This window comes from Heterocephalus glaber, unplaced genomic scaffold, assembly GCF_053883595.1.
Source record: "Heterocephalus glaber isolate CG9 unplaced genomic scaffold, H.glaber_assembly_v1.0 deba00001761, whole genome shotgun sequence".
NCBI lineage: Eukaryota > Metazoa > Chordata > Mammalia > Rodentia > Bathyergidae > Heterocephalus > Heterocephalus glaber.
The window spans coordinates 3,605,852-3,627,299 of NW_028258458.1; the positions used below are offsets into that span (position 1 = coordinate 3,605,852).

At 53.2% G+C, this 21,448-nt stretch overlaps 1 protein-coding gene across 3 annotated transcripts in view; it reads right to left on the reverse strand.

Moving 5' to 3' along the window:
- The window catches only part of Med26 (mediator complex subunit 26), a 43,728-nt gene that overhangs the window by 21,631 nt on the left and 649 nt on the right, over positions 1-21,448 (reverse strand). The window lies entirely within an intron of this gene.

The window sequence follows — 21,448 nt, forward strand, 5'->3', positions numbered from 1 at the left end:
CTCTGCCAGGGACGGTACCAAGAAGCATTCAGAGCACTAGACAGATGGCCGGTATAGCGCCTGCCCTGGGCCCCTACAGAAGTCTCGCCACCAAAGGGCACTAGCGTGTCACAGAAGCCCAGAAGTCAGACCCAGGTAAGTGTAAACTCCTCCCCTGCTGTGCTGCCTACCACCTGAGAGATGGTAGGGGCTTAGCACAGGTAGGGAGCAGAGCACGGCCCTTACAGAGCAGTGAGGCACTGTCCCAGTGGTGCTATGCCCTCTCCTGCGTCCCCTTGAGCCATGCTCCCCTGTGTCTGGGCAGCAGCCACACCACCTTGCTGTGCCTTCACCCTTGGCAAAGCCCTGGGTCCCTCCCAGGCTGAAGGAAGGGAGGGCAGATGTCACCCTCCCTCCCCAGCCAGTGTCAAACACTGGTCACTACTGCCTGGCCCCCCTGCCCTGGAGCTGGATCTGGCCTGAGAACCCCCATCAACTCAGAGCTTCTGGAGCCCTGGGGTCCAGGGGAGCCCAGCCTAGCCTCTGTTCCCCAGGGTTAAGCCCCACAACCCTCTCAGGCTCCTCCAATAGCCTGGTGGCCAAGAATGTGAAAGCGGTGACCAGAGGCCCAGCGCAGAGGTCTCAGTCCTACTTCCGAAGCCCCATCAGCTCCTGGTCCTGACTGCCCTTGCTGCCCTCTCCCACCACTCAGAGCAGAGGTGAGCCTTGGCCTCCCCGCCCTGTCACTCCTGAGTGTAGCCTCTCGGAGGTCACCCATGGACTGTGTTACTCATCAGGAAAGTCTGACACGAGCTCAAGGGGTGACCTCGGCTTTTCACACGGAGCCAACCAGGGCACAGGGAGGTTACCTACATCCCGAGGTCACAGAGTTCCTTATTACATGTCCATCAACATACAGATGAGCACAGCTGTGGCCTCCCTGGTGCGGGCAGAAGTGTGATTGAAGCACTTCAAACAGTGCAGCCACACAGGGGGTGCTTGGGGCGCTTGGATGGAATCTCTAGACAGCATGAAGAGCAAGCAGGCATCCATACACCAGTGAGGGAGGTGAGGCCAGGCCTGAGTGAGACAGTGGGTGTGGCCAGGCAAGTGCGCAAAGGCTGGGGGCAGGAACAGCAGAGGGCAGTGGGGCAGGCAGGGACACAGTCGGACTGCAGGTCTGAACAGCTCGCTCTGGCTGCTGGGCACAGACCTCCCTGAGGCAGGAGAGAGGTCACCAGGTGCCAGCCAGCATAAGGGAGCGGGACAGGGAGGGCTCTGGGTGGTGGGAAAGCAAGGGTGCAGTGAGCGGAGGCCATGGTGGGAGTGGAGGAGACACCGGACGTATGTGTGGCTGCATATGCGTTCCCTCCTTGTGAGGTTCTGCACACACTCTGCCTGTGGACCACCGTGAAGCCTCCTGAGGCACTGAGATACTATCAACCAGGAAGGGGAGACGCGGCACACAGTGGGAGGCCAGCCTCTCCCATGGCAGGCCCTGAGTGCTTAAGGCAGACAAGTCTTCCTCAAACCCAGTTTGCCACCTGGGCTCAGAAGCAGTCCCCAACGTCCTCTCCACACAGCCATGGCTGACCAGGACCGCAGCTGACACCCCCATGGCACACTTCCCCTGCCCAGACCAACCCAGCTCCCTCAGCAGCCTTGGCGGCAACCCCACTTCTGGTATATATCACAAGAACTGGAAGCAGACCTCCCAGGTACCTGCAAACCCATCTCACAGTGGCCTTGTTCACAGCAGCTGGATGGCAGAGCAACACCACAGGCGTCCATGTGACAGAGAGTCATGCTGCCTTGAGGAGGAAGGTGGTCCGACATGAGCACTATGTGGTCGAGGCCTGAGGACGCCCTGCAGAGCAAGCCCGTCACAGGTATAGTATGGGTGAGACCTGCAGAGTTACAAGTGTTAACTGCGAGCAGGGCAGTGGGTCCCAGATGGGGCTGGGACTGTGCGGTGAGGTGTGTAATGGGCGCAGAGCCAGGGCTGCACCAGCTGACAGCGCTCTGGAGACGGATGGTGGGGAGAGCAGCACCAAATTCTGAATGCATTTAGTATTGCTCAAAAGCACGTGTAAAAACAGTTAAGATGGTTACTTTGGGGAGGGTTAGCAAAGGTGTATTTTTTTCGTTTTTACTGGTGCATGTTCGCAGTATATGATTACTTTCCAAACAGGGAATCAGTACACATATATAACACATCTTAATTCTTTTTTCACCCCCTTCCCCTCCCTAAGTTATAAGTGGTGTGTATTTTATCACAGTAAGACAAACAGAAGAAGAGGGCTAACGTGGACCCCTGCAGAGGCCTCCGGGCCTGCACTCCTAGAAGGTCCTCTGCTGGGCACTCCTGGCCTCCTGTTAGACCAAATGGGCCCCAGGGCGCCGGCGCCGGCCCCGGCCCCAGTCCCCAGGCCGAACAGCTCAGCACGACACTGGCGCCTCCCTCTGTGCAGGACACGGGCACAGGCACTCTACTGGCCCGGGAGCAGGGCCAGCTCCATCTGCACAGCCGTCTCACAGCCGACGACTCGGCTCCACCTCCACGGCTCCACGGCTCCAACCAGGGCTGGCGATGGGGAGGAGCTGGGGCAGCCCAGCAGGGCTGCAGGGTGCGTCCTGCGGGTAGAGACTCTGAGCCCTGCAAGGCACTCACAGAAGTGTCCCCTGCAAGTCTGTTGCCATCCAAACACCCACCCGGCACTGCAACTGCCGGGCACCCTACAAGTAGGGACACTCCCTTGGGTGCCCTGGGAGACGCACACAGGGACACGCACAAGCACTGCTGCATTAACAAGCCCCTGAGCCGGGTCCATGATGGTGGAGACAGCTCCCACCCTAGAGTACACTGAGGCTGTGGGGACAGTGAGACCCCTGTGGACAGGGATGGAGAGCAAGGACATGCTGCGGGACATGAGCAGGCTGTAGGACCGCAGCCCTGCCAGCCAGAACTCATTTAAAGTGACACACATGGGCCAGGGCCCTGAGCGGGCCATACCTCCGCAGGCACAGAACAGCCCCATTCCACAGACCCAGACAGATGGAAGGCGCTGCAGTGGGACAGCAGACAGTGGGGCCTGAGCCACAGCTCACAGAGTTTAAAGGAGGATATATTTACTGCTTGTGCACTGAAAGCACGCGAGAATGAATGGGAAGAACATTCCAGGCAGAAGACATGGTACAGGCAAGTCACAGAGCACGGCCAACGGGGGAGCACACAGCCCCTTCCAGAGGCACAGACACCATGCTGGGGCAGGCACCTGCGGCCAGACCGTGGCCTGCACACACTCTGGCTGCTGCTCTTCGGGACTGCCAGGCCCTGCCCCCACCAGGGCGGTAGGTGGAGCAGCCCCACCAGCCCCTCTGAGAGCTCAGGGAGAAGCTCTCGGGACTTCAGAACTAGTACTGAAGCTTTAGCGACATAAACTTAAAATGAGTTCTAGTGAGAGCAAAGCAAGCACAGTGGGACTCAAAATCCTGCCTGCTTTTTTCACTGTATTTACTACTACTTGGATTCTGAGATTATTACCACTCCCAAGCACAGTATCTCTTTCCAGCTCCCCACCCAGGTGATGCTCGCGGCTTCAAATCAGCCCCAGTGGACAGAGTTACGAGGGGAGAGAGGGCAGAGCTCCACCTCAGGGTCCTCCCCCACCACACCTGTGACGCTGTCTCCATTTGTTACATTTTTTAAATGGGTGACTCAGACATTGTTTGTTGAGGTGAAGTTCACCCTGACAGAACACTGACCACAGGGAGTTCCCCTGGAACACAGTGTGCTCTTGCTGTCCACACTGCCATGGCAGAGTTGTGGCAAGGACCCCATGGCTGCGAAGCTGAAAGTATATACCATCCGACCTTTTACAGAAAAACTTTACCAACCTCTGCAGTTCAGACCTAGCACAGTGACAGAGAAAAGACAGTAATGCACCCTGGACCTACAAAGTATGTCAGCCTGAAGAAGTTACGTTAAGAATAGCTAAGCAGGGATTCAGCTCAGTGGTGCCGCCACCTGCCTCACAAGCCAGAGGTCCTGAGTTTGATCCCCAGTACCAAAAAAAAAGAATAGCAAAGCAGAGGGCTGGCAATTTACCTCAGTGGCACCTTACTTGCCTTGCAAGTGCAAAGTCCTGAGTTCGATCCCCACCCAGTATCGGAAAAAAAAAAAAAAAAAAAAAAAAAGCAAAACAGAGCCAGGTGTGGGAGTGCACATCTGTAATCCCAACACTTGGGAGGCTGAGGCAGGAGAATCATCACAAGTTTAAGGCCAGCCTGGGCTACCTACAGAGCTCAAGGCTAGCCTGAAATATATGAGACCCTGTCTCAAATAAAATAAAAAATAAAGATAGCAAAACAAATGAAAAATGTTTGCAGTATTATGAAAACTACCATCCTACTCAGAACCCATTGCTTGACTCATTAATAAGCAAAAATATCACTCTACAGTCATAGCCTCACAACAGCACTCACAAGTTTACAGAAAGGCTCACCAAGGATACAACCAGTTGGTAAAAGCAACTGGCTACACAAAATTGACAACAAAGAGCACGGTACTATTTGTAAATTGTATGCTACCCATTTTTTTAAGAGTAGGAAAATGTACTGGGGTAAAGAAACGGAGAATAGGACACGTGGAATAAGAATAGCTCCTGAGAGACAGGAGGAAGGGTCCCAAATGGGTTGCCCACTACTCATTTTTTGTTATCAGTACGATCTATAAAATTACATGTTACAGCTGGATCTCTATCTGCAGGTTCCAAATCCAAGCATTCAACCAACCTTAGGTCAAAATATTGGGGAAAAATGTGCTGAACATGTACAAACTTGTACAGTATCACAACTATGTCCTGAGAAGCCCATGGTTATGGCCTCCAGAGATGCCAGAGGCGCACACAGGGTGGGGTGTGAGGCCACACATGACACTGCAGCAGGTAGCGAGTCTGGTCTTGAGGTCGAGTCTGGTCTCGAGGTCATGGGGCTGGCACTGCTGGGACAGACGCCTGCGTTCATGGGTGTGCACGTACTTCCTTTTCGTTACTTTTCTGGAGAGCAGGCTGTGAAACACCAGTGCACCACTATCCATACCTAAGTATACACGTTATTGAAATTGGAACTAATTATTCTGAAGTGCTTGAAATGAAGTCTAAATGGAATTAAAACTGATTTGCATTATTGTATTTCAACACTACATGTAAATGAAACAGAGAAGAATGTGGACAAATACCATATCAAATTTTTTAAAATTTTAGATTTTCTCATCTCACATCAAAATTTCTCCACATCAATTATCAAAATTGAGCAAAATAGAAACAAAACAAACAAGTCCCATAACATATAAAAGTAATGTTCATGGATGTAAACACACTTCTCTTAAAAAAATATTTCAACAATGCTATTCGGTACAAGTTCAGCATTTAACATGTTCCCTAATACCCCGCACTTTACTTTCTCCCAGGTCACACTGAAATGACAGTAACGGGTGTGCCTTCCCTCCCAGTGGACTGCAGCCGTGCTGTGCCGGGCCGCGGGGGTGGAGCTGACCAGGCCCAGAGAGACCCGGAGTGTGTTGCCACGGGTACAGGAGGACCTGGACTCAAGAGCCGAGGACAGGAGTCACACTGGTGAAGAAAGGCATGCCCACTTTCTGTAGCATCACTGCGACAGCATGGAGCACGGAATGACGACTGAGCAGCGTGGGCTGGGGTGAGTGTTTCCAGCGAGATGGGCCAGGCGGGCAATGAGTACACAGGGGCTTTGGGGTTCTGCTGACCAGAGGAGGTGGGCGGGGTGTGGCCTGACGGCAGGCAATGGGCAGACAGGCCAAGGACAGGACGGGAAGAGCGTGTCTGGCCCACCTGACCACTGTCTGAGCCCTGCCGGAGAGGTGGGCCACTCTCACAGTTCTGGGGTGCTCCTCGGCCCCGGGGTCAATCTGGATTTTTATTCTTTTTAAATTTAACAGTAAAAGACAATAGAGCAGCTAAGAGGGGGGCACCCAAGCAACAACCCAATCCCAAGGCCCCAAGCAACATCAATACTTCATCTTCTACCCAAATTCTGGTTTCCGGCTCATCCAGGCACCCTGCCTTCTGTGCTCAGGGACACACTGCGCCTTCCCCTCCCACAGCCTGTCCCCACTCCACAGCCTTCCCAGTACGTCCCCATGCCTCTGCCATGCGCTTCTGCGGACACAGGTTCCTTGGCTTTTCCCCACAGCTGAACTAATAACATGAATGACAATTATGTAATTATGTATATCCATTAACACTGTTACTTAAAATTGCCCCACTTTGTAAATAAATTTCCAAGAGTAAAATCACTAGGTCAAAGGACGTGAGTATGTCTATGCCTCTTGCTACATAAATTTCCAAAAGGGTGACAGTGGCTGAGCTCCAGTCAGCAAGACAACCCAGTGTGGGAAAAAATTTTAGCCAGCTGTTCTTCAGACAAAGGAATAATAATATCCAGAATATATAAAGAACTCAAAAAAACCAGACTCCCCAAATTTAAAGATCAAATTCAAAAATGAGCATCTGAAATGAACAGACACTTCTCAGATGAAGAAGTAGAAACAGCAAATGTATGAAAAATGTTCAACATCACTAGTCATTTGAGAGATCCAAATTAAAACAATGCTGAGATTCCACCTCACCCCGGAAAGAATGAGTGTAACCAAGAGATTGACCAAGGGCTGGAGATTTAGTTCAGTGGCACCGTGCCTGCCTCACAAGCACAAGGTCCTCAGTTCAATCCCGGGCACCAAAAAAAAAAAAAAAGACATCAACCAGTAACAAATGCTGGCAGGGGTGTGGGGAAAAAGGAAACTTGCTCCACTGCTGGTGGGAGTGTAGAGTGGTGCAACCACTGTGGAAATCAGTATGGAGATACCTCAAAGAACTAAAAGTAGAGGTTCCATTCGATCCAGCTATTCCCCTGCTGGGTATCTTCCCAAAAGAATTAAAACCATCATACCACAGCGATATATACACTCCCTTGTTTACAGTGGCACAGTGTGTAATAGCTAAAGCTTAGAAACAGCCCAAATGCTCATCAATTCACAAATGGATAGAGAAGATACAGGTTTTTTACACAATGAAGTACTACTCTGCCATAAAGAAGGATGAGCTTCAGACGTTTATAGCTAAATGGATGCACCTTGAGACCATAAATCGAACACACATATTTAAATACCGTTTTGCTTCTCTGGTGTGAGAAATCAAAAGTGGAAATAAGGACTAAAATGTACAACAGACACTGGAAAATGGGAAGAAAATGTTCAGATGAGAAGGAGAACAAAGGAGAGGGGAGGAGGAAAGGACAAGAAGGGACAAGAAAAAAAGAAAATTGAAGGAAAAATGGAAACAAATTGTACGTAGGTCTGGGGAAAAGCGGCAGCAAGATAAATCATGCACTGGTACAAATTCCCTATGATGAATGTTATCGTTATGTATATCTAAAATGTATCAATAAATGTTTTACTTTTAAAACAGAGCCCCAGCCAGCAGAGTGGTGTTGGGGTGGAGACATAAAGCAGCAAGGGGCAGCTAGCAGCCAGGCCAGCTCACCTGCCACCTGGTGTGTGCAAGGTATATTTTCTGTGTGTCCACGGTCTCAAGATCTTGGGATGGTTAAATTCTGAGTATGTTCTTCATACGGGAAGGATGCGGCTTCCTAAATGCAATTTCGCACATGCATATTTCTATTTTGATCCTCCCATCTGCCACTTCAGTGAGGGATTCGAAAAAGTCTAGGCAGGTTTTAAACCTGATTGTAAGTTCCAACCTAAGAACCCTTTCAAATAAATATGCCTTTCCTTCCTGAGTCTACCAAGGTCTTCCTGGTTTCCCTCAAGGGAGCTTTCAGACACGTAAGATTGTGCAATACTGTCGGGTAACTGCTTGGTGCTGCCACTAAAGGAAAGAGCACCTCTGAGAAAGAACAGCGCGTGCGGAACCCAAGTGCAGTGCCTGCAATCTCACCCTGGGACAACACCCGCTCTCCAGAAAGGAGGGAGGGCCCATCAGGGGCAGGGCCTGCCTTCCCCTCACAGAGGACGACAGGGATGTGCAAACATTTGATGTGATTTGTCAAGGGACACAATCTGAGGCAGAGCTGTGGCAGCCTGAACCCCAGTCTAACTCCGAGGCACCTGTGTGCTAGTTACTTTTCCTTCAGTCGTCAGGCTTTCTTTGTGGGGTGGGGAGGCTCAGAGGCTCTCCAGATGCCACCAAACCCCATGCCCAAGCTAGGGAATGAGGACCTCACCACCTACAGCCCGGACAGCTCCAGGCTCTCATGACAGACCGGGCACAACTTCCTTCCCTGCTTCCCACATGGAGAAGCGGCACACCTCAAGCTCTAGCCAAGCCACAGGCAGCCCCAGCCCCGGCAGTGCATCAACGGCCTCAGGGGCGCTAGCTGTGGGAGCCCTCCTTCTCCCCACTGTGGGCAGCAGGGCTGGGGCATGATGACAGGAAAGGCTTGGAGGACAGACAGCTGGGCTCACAGGGGCCAGCTACTAAGCCTCAGCGTCCTCATCTAGAAACTAGGACAACTCCTAGTGCAAGTGGGCACATAGTACACACTGATGATAAACCGGGCACGGTGGCGCACACCTGTGATCCTGGCACTCTGGGAGGCTGAGGCAGGAAGACTGCAAGGTCCAGCCAGGATATTAACAACTCAGCAGGACTCTGGTTCAAAATTAAAAAGGCTGAGGATGCAGCTCAGTGGTAGTCTTGGGTTGAATTCCCAGTGCCACCAACAGGAAGAAAGAAAACAAAGAGTTCATGACATACAATTTCAGTTACAGACCAAGGGTAAAAGTCCCTATGCAGTGACAGCCCTCGTACAGCAAAGATGTCGGACGCTTGGTTTTTAAGTTTTTAACTAGATTCCCAAGACCCAGGCCTTCCAGACCTGAGAACAGAACTTCCACTCTACAGGTCTATTCACCACCCCAGGTGAACCCCTGCCTCACCCCCTTCCAACCACATGACTTGGGAAGATAGCCCCCTAATTCTCTTCCTTGTCAGTAACAGGGACATGGTACCAGCTCCTTTGTGAGTTGGTGGTTGACCAGGCCAGGCCAGGCTCTCTGCCAGGTACCCAACACACCTCATACCTGCAGGGCAGCGTCGCCAGGTGAGGGCACCACCAGCCTCACATCACAGAGAAACAGACTTAGGCTTGGAAACATCAAGTCCTGATGCTGGGAACCCCTCCTAAGGGGGTGCCTGGCCTTGCAAGGAAGAGGCACACGCTCACTCGTGCAGGCCTGACGGGTCAACCACAATACAGTCCTGTCGGCAGCCTTCTGTCACCCTGCAGGCTCAGTGCCTACATGCACACCATGCCACTGCAGCTCCAAGAGACCCGACCCCTTGTGGGAGGGACCCACAATGGTGAGGTCTCCAAGCCATCACAGGAGTGGGAGCACCCTCCAGGGAACCTGCCAAGCCAGCAGATAAGCCAAGTGGCAGCCCTGCCCAGTCCTACTGAGCCCGAATCCCGATCCCAAGTCCACCTCGGTCCTCCCAGGTTAGGCACTGCCATGCTCGTCCTGCAGACACAAAGCCATGTGTTACTGGCCCCGACAGAAGGATGGGCTCATGCTGCCCAACCAGGGCTTACCTTCAAGGGGAACTGAGGGAGGGGATGACAGGCACCCACACAGGTTCAAGGAGGTGCTGGGGACAAGCCCGCACCAGGAGGTCAGGAGCAGTCACAAGACAGTGCTGTTGCGGCTCTCCTGGGACGGCAGACACTGGCTTTGCTGGGCAAGGCGCTCTGGTTTCCCAGCCCAGAGAGTCAGGGGGGAGAGAGCTGGGGGAGAGACAGCAGCAGGCAATCAGGGTGGTGTGTGAGCAGGTCAGGAGCTGACTGATCCCTCACTGAGCCTGGCTGGGGCAGGAGAGCCTGAGGGGCTGCCCAAGCCACAGGTGGAGGTGCAATGTGCCCAGATGATGCTGTCCAGACTCTCTAGGTACAAGAGACAGAAAAGCCAGCTCAGATGGGCATAAACAAGGACAGAAACCAGAGGCTCACTCAAGCCAGAGCTCACCTCCGACCAGCTGGGTCACAGGGCTGGCCTCATTCCTGACAGGCTGCCTCCAAGCAGCAGACCCCAGCAGCAAGCAGCTCACATCCTCCTTCACTCACGTCTCCCTCAACTTCACCAGTCAGGGTTACAACTTTTATGGGCTTTGACTGGGTCACAGGCCCGTCCCTGAACCAATCACTGGCCAGGAAGAGGCAGCCCCACGATTGGTCAAACTGTATTACTAATATCCAATGGCCACAGACTGGAGGGAGGAGCAGCACTCAGGAAAATCAGGATGCGGAGACAAGGAACACAAGGGAGCCTGGGGGGCAGGGGGCAGGGGGCAAGGGTGCTCACCACTAAGCCTGTGCATCTTTAGCTACCACCCACATGACCGGCCAGGACACCTCAAGCACAGGGCCATGTCCCGTTCTCAAACACTACATCCTCCTGAGGAAACAGGCTGCAAACGGTCCAACTTGGCTGTGTCCAAGTCTCCTACCCAGGGAAAGATCATCTTCACACGCTGCCTAAGGAGCTGAGCCTCTGTCCAGGGTGGTCTCCCGACCTGGGCTGCAGGAGCCTACTGAGGCTGCACTAGACCCAGCCCTCAGGCCCTGCTCACAGGCATGGTTCTAGCGTGGCACCCAGGTGGCTCAAACCAGCACCAGTGGACGGGCACAGCCCAGTGTGCCACAGCAGGAGCCAGGAGCCAGGAGCAAGGAAGGTGCACCTGCTCTAGAGCAGGAGGTCTGGACTCCAAGGACAAGACTGCTGACAGCTGGTGGCCAAGCGTCAGGGAGGCACCTGGGAAAGTGGGCGCCCCTGGAAGGGAGGGAGTATGGAGGTGTGGAGGGAGCAGGAAGAAGGCCAAGCAACAGGGCCCAAGGGGGCTGGGGGCCACACTGCTCATGGTCACGGTAAGGGCATGCCTTTCCCAACTAGACTGCGCATGCTGCACAGGCCCCATGGCAGCAGGGACAAGACAGCAGCCCAAGACAACACAGGAGCAAACTTGAGGGCAGTTCACCGGCAAAGCAGACAGGGCCACTCCCTATTCCGGGTTTGGTGGAGCCCACCCTGGACTGCACAGAAATCCCGTCCAGCGTGCTCAACACAGGCATAGGTGCATCACCCCCAGCACATCGAGCAGGTACTTGCCCCCCACACCCCGTCTCCTCAGGGGCTGGCAGCATGCTCAGGGAGGACACTCGAGTCTCCCACTGCACCATCAGCACAAACAACCTGCCACACACCAGGTGGCCTGAGACCTGGGCTCGGCTGCATCCCCCAGGCCAAAGCCCAGTGCTGCCCCAGGGCTCGCTGACTGGAACCGGACATGGAGTCCTCCCTCTACCATGGCTGCCTGCAGAGAGGTCCAGCCCAAGAGTGCTGCCTCAGTCACCCCATGGGAGAAGCCCGCCAAACACACCTGTGCAGACACACGCACACCAGCTTCCTTCTCATTCCTCCTCGCCTCAATGTCAACCCCAGACCACACTTTAAGCTCTGTGACCAGAGGAGGAAAAAGAGTATAAGCAGATGCAGCAAGAGCTTCAGCACAACACGAGGAGGATGATCCTGGCTCAGTGGCTGTGTTTCCCAGTCACTAACCTTCAAAGTGCAAATTTACAGGCTTGAGAGGTGGCCCTTTTAAAATGGAGGCACAGGGCTTGGTTCCACTGCCTGCCTCGCAAGCTAAGGACTCCAGCTCAATCCCCGGTACCAAAAATAAAAATGAAAAAAAAAATGGAAGCACAGGCCAGGGATGTAGCTCAATGGTGCCTCACCTCCCTGGCAAGTGCAAGGTCCTGAGTTCAATCCCCTTTACCCAAAGACAATAAATAAAAATAAGTAAATTTTTAAAAATAAATAAATAAATTTAAAAACTGGAAGCAACAGTGAGAGACTCACCCACAAGTCCCTTCCTGACAGATGAGCCTAAGGGCTAACAAGTAGCCCACTTCTATCCCTACCAGGCTGTGGCGGCCAGCAAAAGAGAGTCTCCCAGAAACACAGGGAGGGAAAAGAGGAGGCTGCAGAAGCTCACTTGAGCCTACCCCTCTCAGTTAACCTCAAGGGAAGAAGCAGGCCCGGATGTATGTATGCCAGTTTCCGGTTACCAGGTTAACCGGGGGAGGGGACACACAAGAGGAAATGGGTAGGACAATGAGTCCCAAGCAGACCTCCTGGTTCCCGCGCAGAGCCCCTAAGCCTGGACAAGCTGCAGCTCTTGCCTGGGTCACCCTGAGCCACCACAAGCAGCCTCTCAAGCACAGGCCCACCCCAGGCAGTTGGTAACGCCCCAGGAAAGAGGATGAGGGCTGGGAGAGAAAATGTGCTAGGCCTCCTCATCCACACTGAGGTCTGAAGACATAGCCAACAGCACCTGCACTGAGACACAGCAACAGTGAGGCACTCAAGAGTGACTCCAGGCAAATACAGTCTGCAGCTCAAGCACAGTGAGGAACACTCGGCACCTGTGCTGTGACCTCACCCTTCCCCAGGTCACTTAGTCTAGACCTACGTGCCTAGTGCTGCCGTTCTGCCTTCTGGACACAACTCTCCCAGGCCCAGCACTGGCTGCGACTATTTGATGGCATTATCACACCAGAGAAATGATTAAATCAGCACTCTCCACAGACATCAGCCCCAACCCCAGCAACTGTCCCCTGTGGACATCCCCTTCTCTTCTGGGCCTGTTTGTGTGGCACTAACACCAGCCCCCAATTTAGGACCTCTGCTAAGTCAAGCCAGGAAGGCACAAGAATTGTCTGAGTCTCTGGGAAAGAGTCAAAGAGGTGTTCAATGAAGGGAAGTCCCCAAGCTGGTGGGTCTGAGGGGGAGACACCCAAGTGTGTGGGGCGGCACGCGCCAGAGGGAGAAGAGCCCCCGAGCCTCAGGTGAGCGATACCAGCCCCGCCATGTCTGAGCTGCCCCACTAGCAGGATGAGGAATGGAAGAGAATGAGGAAAGGAAGGCAGGATAGCTCTGTGCCAGCCACTAGCTAATGGCACACGGAAGGAAACAATGTGAACCCACTGGAAGAAAGGGGAAGGCCTCTTACTTGCCACATCCACACATCAGTGTCACAGGCCCCAGGGGCCACTCTCCGAAGCCAGACTGCAGCCACTGGCCTGGGCACCACACACGATGCCCCAAGGGGGCCGAGCTCAACAGTGTTTACCATGGACAGCTTCAAGGAGGGCCACTTGCTACCATGGTAACTACCGGATCACTCCGGGGGGAAAGAGGATGTGCCACCCAGGGACCTGATTGGGGGAATCACTGCAGAGACAAGAATCCCACCCTGGCCAAGAGGGTACCTCCCATCATCAGGTCCCTGGCCCAGCTTGGACTGGGGTGAGCATGCCCTCCTCTCCAGTCCCCATACCCGGGCCCAGCAGGTGGCCACCCGCTCAGCCCAGTGAGACTGTAAAGAAAAATGTGCTGGGCGCACTAAAAGCACAACCAGGGCGCGGGGTGCCAGGGCCTGGAGGGCTGCCAGGGCGCCTGCTGGGCTCCTGGTGTGCCCCCCAGTTCTCAAACCTGAGACGTCTCCGTAACCACCGACTGCCAACAGACCCTCCACCAGTCAAGGCCAGCCACAGGCAACGCGACAAGTCACACTGCACAACAGCACAGCGTGATCATGGGCTGCATGAGCCAACCTACAGTGGGTGTGGCCTGCAAAAGCAGCACCCCACTTTCTGGCCACAGCAAATGAAAACCTGGGTGTGTACGTGTCCACACATCACATTTTGTCATATGACCAAAAAAGGCCAACAGGACCCAGGGTAGTGGAGGTGGCATCTTTTTTACCTTTCAGTATCTGTGTGTGTGCATGGTACTGGAGAGGGATCCACAGCCTTGTGCACACTAGGCCAGCACTCAATCAGCGAACTGCTCCACAGCCCTGGGGAGGGAGCACCTGAACAGCACCACAGCAGGCAGAGACCTATGCTCAAGTGGGCGTCTGGGTCAGGGTGAAAGATGCCAGCCAGAAACATCATGGCACACCTCTTCCTTAGTCAGTTTAAGAATTTCAAACTGCTGGAAAACTGGTGATTTTTTGAGCCTCCCAAGACACTGAAAAAGTTACGAATTTTGGATCATTTCAGATGTCAAAGACTTATATGTTTGGATTAGGGATGCCCAACTAGTGAAGTCTACGCAAATATTCCAAAACCTGAAACACTTCTATTTCCAAGCATTCTGGATAAGAGACACTTATTCCACCCCTCTTGTCACAAACTTGCTCACAGGTGAAGCTGGTGTGGGAAAGTGGAGGCCTGTGTTCTATATACAGCTGCCCTTGCCAGGTGTAGTGCATGCCTGTAATCCTAACAACTGGAGAAGGCAGCAGTATCACCATGAGTTCAAGCTGAGCCTGGACTGCATACTGAGCCCATATCAAAAAAAAAAAAAAAAATTTCAATGTACATACCGCTGCACGCTGGCACGTGATGGGAGGCAGCTAGCAGATGGGCCAAGTGGAATCCCAGCTTGGTCTCTCCCAGCCCCATGTCCACCAAGCTTCAGTCTCTTCACCAGGACCTGCGCCCCACGGTTGCTGATCATGGGTTCTGAACATGCATGGAATGCGCACAACTGTCAGCACCTGAGACCTACTCAGTGAGAGCTGAGCTCCAGTTCCAGACCAGCACTTTCCACAGCAAGACCAGTGAGCCCTTGATCGCTCACGTGCTGCGCAAGCTCCAGATCACTGGGAGCAACTCATGCTCACTCTGCAAGAGCTAGCAACCCCACTGCAAATGTGACCCACAACATCCGTTGTCAACCCGGGGATGTGCCTGGCACGTGCCTGTAGGCCCAGCTCCTCAGAGGGGAGGCAGGAGCACAGCTGAGCCCAGAAGTTCAAGGCCAGCCTGGGCAACACAGTGATGATACCCTGTCTCAAAAAGAAAAAAAGAAGAAAACAAAAAATGTATTGTCAGCAGGAACTGAGGGTTTTAAAATGATGAATAGATCGAGAGGAAAACTGTCTTGGATTTAACAAGGAAAGGATGCCAAAAAACAGGAGCTGCAGGGACAAGAGGGGCCTCTCAAGCAGAGGCAGTACAAAGGACCAGTCCTAGGTGACCCACACAGAGGTAAGCTCAGCATTCGGATTCAAGACGATGCCATTTAGATGACAAGCTGGAACTCCAATGCAAAGCCACCAATGGATCAGGGGAGCATCTGCTCTTAGATTTTCCTGAAGTTACTCAACACATATTTGTTGGTAGGCAAATGTTCCTGAAATTGTCTGACAATAAAAATGGATCCTTGGGCCAGGGATGTAGCTCAGTGACACTGCCCCTGCCTTGCAAGCGCAAGGTCCTGAGTTTGATCCCCAGTACTAGAAATAAACAAATAAATAAATTTAAATTTAAATTTAAATTTTTAAAAAATGGATCCTTGAACTGAAAAAGGTTTGAGCCACTGGGCCAGAAAACCAGAATGGGGAGGGGACAGAGATGCAAAACACATTTAAAACCACGGTAGGTTTGCAAGATTAGGTCTCAGGAGATACAACAGAGCTCAGCTTTCAGGCTGGTGCTGCGAGCAAGCTAGAAGGAATTGCCACACTGAGCCTGCGTGCTTTTGTGTCACCCACACTAGATCCAGACCCAGGGGCTCCGATCTCTGTCGGTGACAAGGTGGCCGCTAAGTCTCTCCTAGCACAGAGCACCGGGCATACCCCAACCCTGCACACAGGAAGCACTCAGTCCATGACATCTTCACCAGCCCTCCTCGAGTTCAGGGGACCCTCTGACAAGCCCTTCGGAGCACCCCAAGACACACATGCCACCCTTGGATGGATCTAGGAAACTGTCCGAGTCTAGCAGCGTTCAGAGGCCTCTAACCCCTCTGCCTGGCAGCCTTGAGGCGTGAGTACCTAGTGGGCAGCTGGCATGTCACCTGACATGACCCTTCTCCCTTTCAACAGGCTCAACACGGAATCACAGAACCTCAGGGAAGCCAAGAGGCAACAGAGTACAAGGGGACTGGGGGAGGGTGCACCTCGCTTGGGAATCCAGGGTGCCCCTAAATGCAGTGGGGTCTACCTCCCAGAACTTCCACCTTGTACACCTAGTTTTACACCTGGAGCCACTCTGAGGGTACACCACCGCCTCAAATACTGTGAACCTCAGGACCAGGCCAGTAATCTCAGCTACTCGAGAGGCTAAAGCAGGATGACTGCTTGAGCCCCAGGGATCTGAAGCCAGCCTCAGCATCAGAGAGAGAGCCTCTCTCAAAACAAAGCTCTACCCACCCCCTCCCCCCACACATGCTACCTCAGGCCCTTCCCCAGATGCCCCTGGACTCTCAGAGCCTAAGGTATGTGTCCCCCTCCCCACGCCATAGCTGCTCATCCTTCCAGCCCTCTGCTCCTCTCACACCAGTGATAAAACCAAGAGCTGGATGCTTGCCTCCGCCTAAGTAACCCTTCTCAACTCAGGTGATGGAATATTCCAGAAAGCTCTGTCATGCTCTCAAAAATTCGGAGTTGTCGTCAAATAAGACAGAAGGAAAACTGTCCCATCTGGACTTAAGAGCTACACACGGGTCAGGCTCCCCCAGTCTCACCCACTCGCCTTATCCACAAGCACATTCTTCCTTCTGCCTGCCTCCTCCCCAGGAGCATGGGGCACCCTCGGGTCTGCACCCTCTCCACCTGCCACACAAGCACCTGCTCCAAATGTCCAGCCCAGCGCCCCTCCTCTCTGTTTCACCACGTTTCTCTGACAACAGACCTGGAATATGCTGGCAGAACACTCTGAAATACTGCCTGCAGAACACTGTAGGTCTGCTCCTGGCCTCAAGACTGCAGGTCTGCAGGTAGACTGAAGGGCAAAGGGAAGGCTTCCAAAGAGTGCTCATAGGGCTGGGGATTTAGCTCAGTGGTTCCGCCACCTGCCGCACCACTGCCAAGGACCCGAGCTCGAACCCCGGTACCCCCCGCCGCCAAAAAAACGAGTGCTGAGAGTGAGCACGAGATGTGGCCTCCTTCAACACACACTGCCTGAGTCACCAGTGGCTAAACCTCAATCCCAGCTGCCCTTCTGACAACCAGTTCAAGCGACCTTCCTGCCCCAGTCTCCCAAGGGACCAGGAAGACTCAGGAGAGCCTCTACCCAGGACTCAAAGGAAAACCACACTGCCACTGGGGAGCAGTCTCCAGAGGCCACACTGGAGCTGGTCCTCACCAACCTGTGGCTCTGGTGAAGCACAGGAGCCCTCCACCTCACCCTGAGCTCGGCACCTTGAGGTGGTTACAACACATACAGCTGCCTTTGGGTCCAAGAGTCCAGCTATCTCCAAGACAAAGGGTCCCTCTCACGAGCTGGTCCTGGGACAACCCCCCGGGCCTCTGGGACCTCTTGAGGACAGGCTGAAAAATCACCTTCCTCTGAGGAACACAGCGAGTCACCAACAAGGACTCACATCAGTTTCCCAAGGAGCACTTGTCCCCTCCCCGCTTCCCCAAGTCACCCAAGGCCACACTGCCCTCCCTTGGGTCCCAGCATGGGACCAACAGCAAAGACAGGAATGTCACTGAGTTGGGCCACTGCTGGGCCAGGCAGAGTTCTCAGGCTGCATCCTCTAACACGATGGAGAGTCAGAATCAACAGGGTTCCATTTTGCAATTTATACAGTCTACCCTTCTCTGCTGGGTCAACGGCATTTTCAGTTACTACCACAGTGCTATCATCCTGAGCAGACACCAAGTGGGAGTAGAGGACTCAGGAGCAGCTCCCTGTTGGTGGATAATTGCCCACGACGGACAAGACAGGTCACCTACATGGTCTCCTGTTAGATCTCTCTAGGTCAATCTAACCTGAGGTGTAACCTCACATACATCTGTGTAGTAGGGCTACCCTCATCAGGAAACACATCTGGGTCATGAACCCCTCTGCCAGGCCGACAGGCATGCCCCAAAAGGGAAAGGAATGGTTGGGAAGCATGCACCAAGTGTGGGCACTAGCATGGCCATCATGAACTTCACTGCCCTCACCTTATACCCCTTCTGAAGTCATCTGTCTCTCAACAGCAATGTGGTGGTGTTTAGAGTCAGAAGCACTGTCACTTAATAACTCTGGGTAAGTTCCTAACTTTGGGCCAGTCACTTCACACCAGGTAAGCAGAAAGCATCTCTTCCTCTCCTGGCACTGAGCAGCACCTGCTATGGCTCTGCTACTGGCTTCTGCACCCTGCCTCCCTGTATGGGGCTTGGGAGGGAGCAGCACACTGGTAGGGTGACATGCAGTCAATGTACACACACGTGTCTGCTTCTGAGTTCACACGATGCACCTTGCACAGACATTTGAAACAAGCAAACAAACAAAACCCAGAACAACTGATGTTAGCCTCTGCTGCCCCTTCCAGAGCTGAACCTAGTCTGGGTGCACCCACCTGTGCTGGTCTCCCTGTGCAGACGAGGGCCTGGAGGCCACCTACCCTAAGCTGGGAAGTGGGTCCTTACTGCCCGTGTCTCCACAGAGCCCTTGCTCACAATGCTTGCAGCACCACAGGAATAAAGTGGTCCTGAGAAGACCTCCTGCTCCAGAGCCCGACAGCAGGTGCATGACGCTGACATTGACGGCTGGTTCAAGTCCCTCTTCCCCACACAGCCTTCTCAGGCCTCTCCTGGGTCTGAACACAGAGGCAGTTATCCTGCCCTGGGCTAGTCTTCAGCTTTGTATCCTAATGTGATGTCTGTGTTCCCCCTGGCTCTACGGAGAACAGGCTCAAGCCACCTGTGACTGTCTTTCTCCGTAAATTCGTCATCACGATACCCACCACTAAACTGAGAAGCACTGCAGTCGCCGGGGCTTCCTGAGAAAACGAGGAGCTCACATGCAGCTCCTGAGTGTCAAGTCCAAGAAAGCTCTTAGGGGTCAGTCAGGTGAACCAGCAGGGAGAACGTGTGTCCAGAGATCCTCCTCTGACGGAGAAGATGAGAAGTGCAACACCCTCAGGAGGGCACCTTCTGCCAGGAAGACTCGGCACAGCTCCAAGGACAGTGAGGGTCCCCTGCGCACAGGAAGCGAGCACCTGCCAAGGAGACTTCGTAGGGGACTCCCTCTGATTGCTGCACAGGAGTACGACAGCCTGCAGCTTCACCCATGGTGCCTCGAGACTGACTGGGAACAAGCATGCATATGCCACACTCTGGAGAGATTTTCAACACCCTGAGCTAACACACACATTGCCTAAAGTGAGGCTTCAATTGTTCTGCAAAACTGCTCACTGCTTTTTGAGAAGGAAAGAAGAGGATTTACTCCTTCCAGAACTGGCAGAAATTACTAACTCTGAGCCTACTGCTATAGAAATTCAAATACCCCAGAGGCTTAAACTTAGAGCAAATGCACAGCTTTCCTCTCCTCTCAGGAACTCGAGGGCAAGGAGATGGGTCAGTAGGCCCACATTACTGTGTTACTTCCCCAACTTTTCAAATGCTGCACTGCAAATATTAGGTCAGGTGGCTCCGCACTGAGTTTTCAAGCAATAGCTGAGTTTGTTAAACATAATTGCATGCCTGTAAAGGTAAGCATTACCTGACACAATTCGCTGTCACTTCTCTCTGAAGAGGTTTAATTTTAGTGTTGGCTCTCCAACACTGTCCCCGTTTTTTGTTTTTTTCTTCCATGAGCATCTTAAATGTGTCAATTACCCAGTGGAGGTCATACCCCAGCAAGGCAGCTCTTCCCTCACCTGAGCCTGGAGCCATCCCAGAGACTGCAGACACAGGCGTCCCGGGCCCTGTGCCTCCTCCACTGGCAACCAGACGTCTAGTCCACCACGCCAGGCTCTCTGAAGCAGTGCTTGCTCAAAGCCGCACACTCCTGTCAAATGCGCTAGTGATGTTCACGGAGGTCACCGAGAAGGATGGCGTGTAAAAGAGGTTCGTTCCTCAACTCTCAAACTTCCAGTCCCACCCACCACACCTACGTTAGCAGGGCTCGACCCAACCCATCACTAGAGTCCCCCACAAATAAGCCACAGGAAATATGAACTCCATGCCATTTCCCTAACCATGGGCCTACATGAATATCACGTTTGTGCACACCCTAAGGCACAGAAAACTAAGGTTTGCTCCCTCCTGCTCTTTGTTTCCCACTCCAAGGAACCCTTTAAATTGGAACTTTACAAACACCGGAGCCCTGCAACACTGCCCACCTAAGCTACAACACCATGACCACCTGTCAAAGCGCCTCTTGGTCCCAAAGCTCTTCTAGGTGACATTAAGGACCTGTGCTAATATCTCAGCAACCTCTCAGATTCTGGAAAAACAAAGTGAGCACTGGAAAAAGAAATGACAGTCTGGCTCCAAGAAAGATGCCAAAGTCACCAAGGCTAGTTTTTCACATCTACTTTTTTATCCTTCAGTGTTTTAGGCTTGGAACAGCAGTAGTACCAGTTACTGCAAAAAAGACCTTTTAAAAGGTTTTACATTGCCTGTAACTTCTCTGCCCCCAAAGTCATAACAAAAAAGCCAATAATATTTGTTAAAGATAATTACCATTAGGTCAATCTTATGAGCCTGAAGACCAGGAACCAGGAACCTTATGACACAGGAACCAAAACCTTAGAAAGATCATGGCCCCTCAATTTCTACCAAGACTTTACCAATGTGAATTATTCAAAAAAAAGACTAAAGTACACCGCTGAGAGTAACTGGCCAAACTCATCTCACGGACAGCAAGAGCAAAGGCTCCTCCCATGAGAGAAGCCTGAGTTGCTTGGCCAAACCCAAGACTCCTTCCGTCCCCAGTATATTAGAAAGGGCTTTCCACAGCCACTTCCCAGCAAATGCTGCCTCCGTACCTGGATACCACAGCATCTAGGTACAGCCGTACTACCTTCAGCAAAAAGAAAGAACCCTAACTTCCCCCAACCCTTAAGAAACACCTGAGACGATGGTGAGCTTCCTCTACAGTCGGGAGTGCAGGGAGTCCCTCTTCAAACAACAGCCTCTGCCAAGGGGCTCCTGAGCAGGCAGGCCATGGAGTTAACCCTGACAGCCCAGGTCACAAACCACCGGCGAGACCGCAGTGGGGAAGAGACCAAAGAAGCGGAGTTTCTGGGTGAATCCAAGTGTGACCGACTACCTCTACTCCACCACCCACAGCCAGGCTCTGGCCAGGCCAGATACGCAAGGGGCACCCCAGGAGGCACCCCACACCCGGCCCTGTCCCGGGCAGCGACCCCACAGGAGTCCGGTTTTTGTGGGTCCAGGTACTGGGCTGACGCGGCCTCCCTGGTGGCCCAGAAAAGGACTTCCAGCCAGGAAGGGGCGCGGAAGGCTTCCCCGACCCCGCGTTAGCTTCCCCGGACACCAGTTGCTTCCCCGCCGTCCCTCCCCTCCCCCCTCGCCGGGGGCTCCGGGCCCCGCGTCCTGGG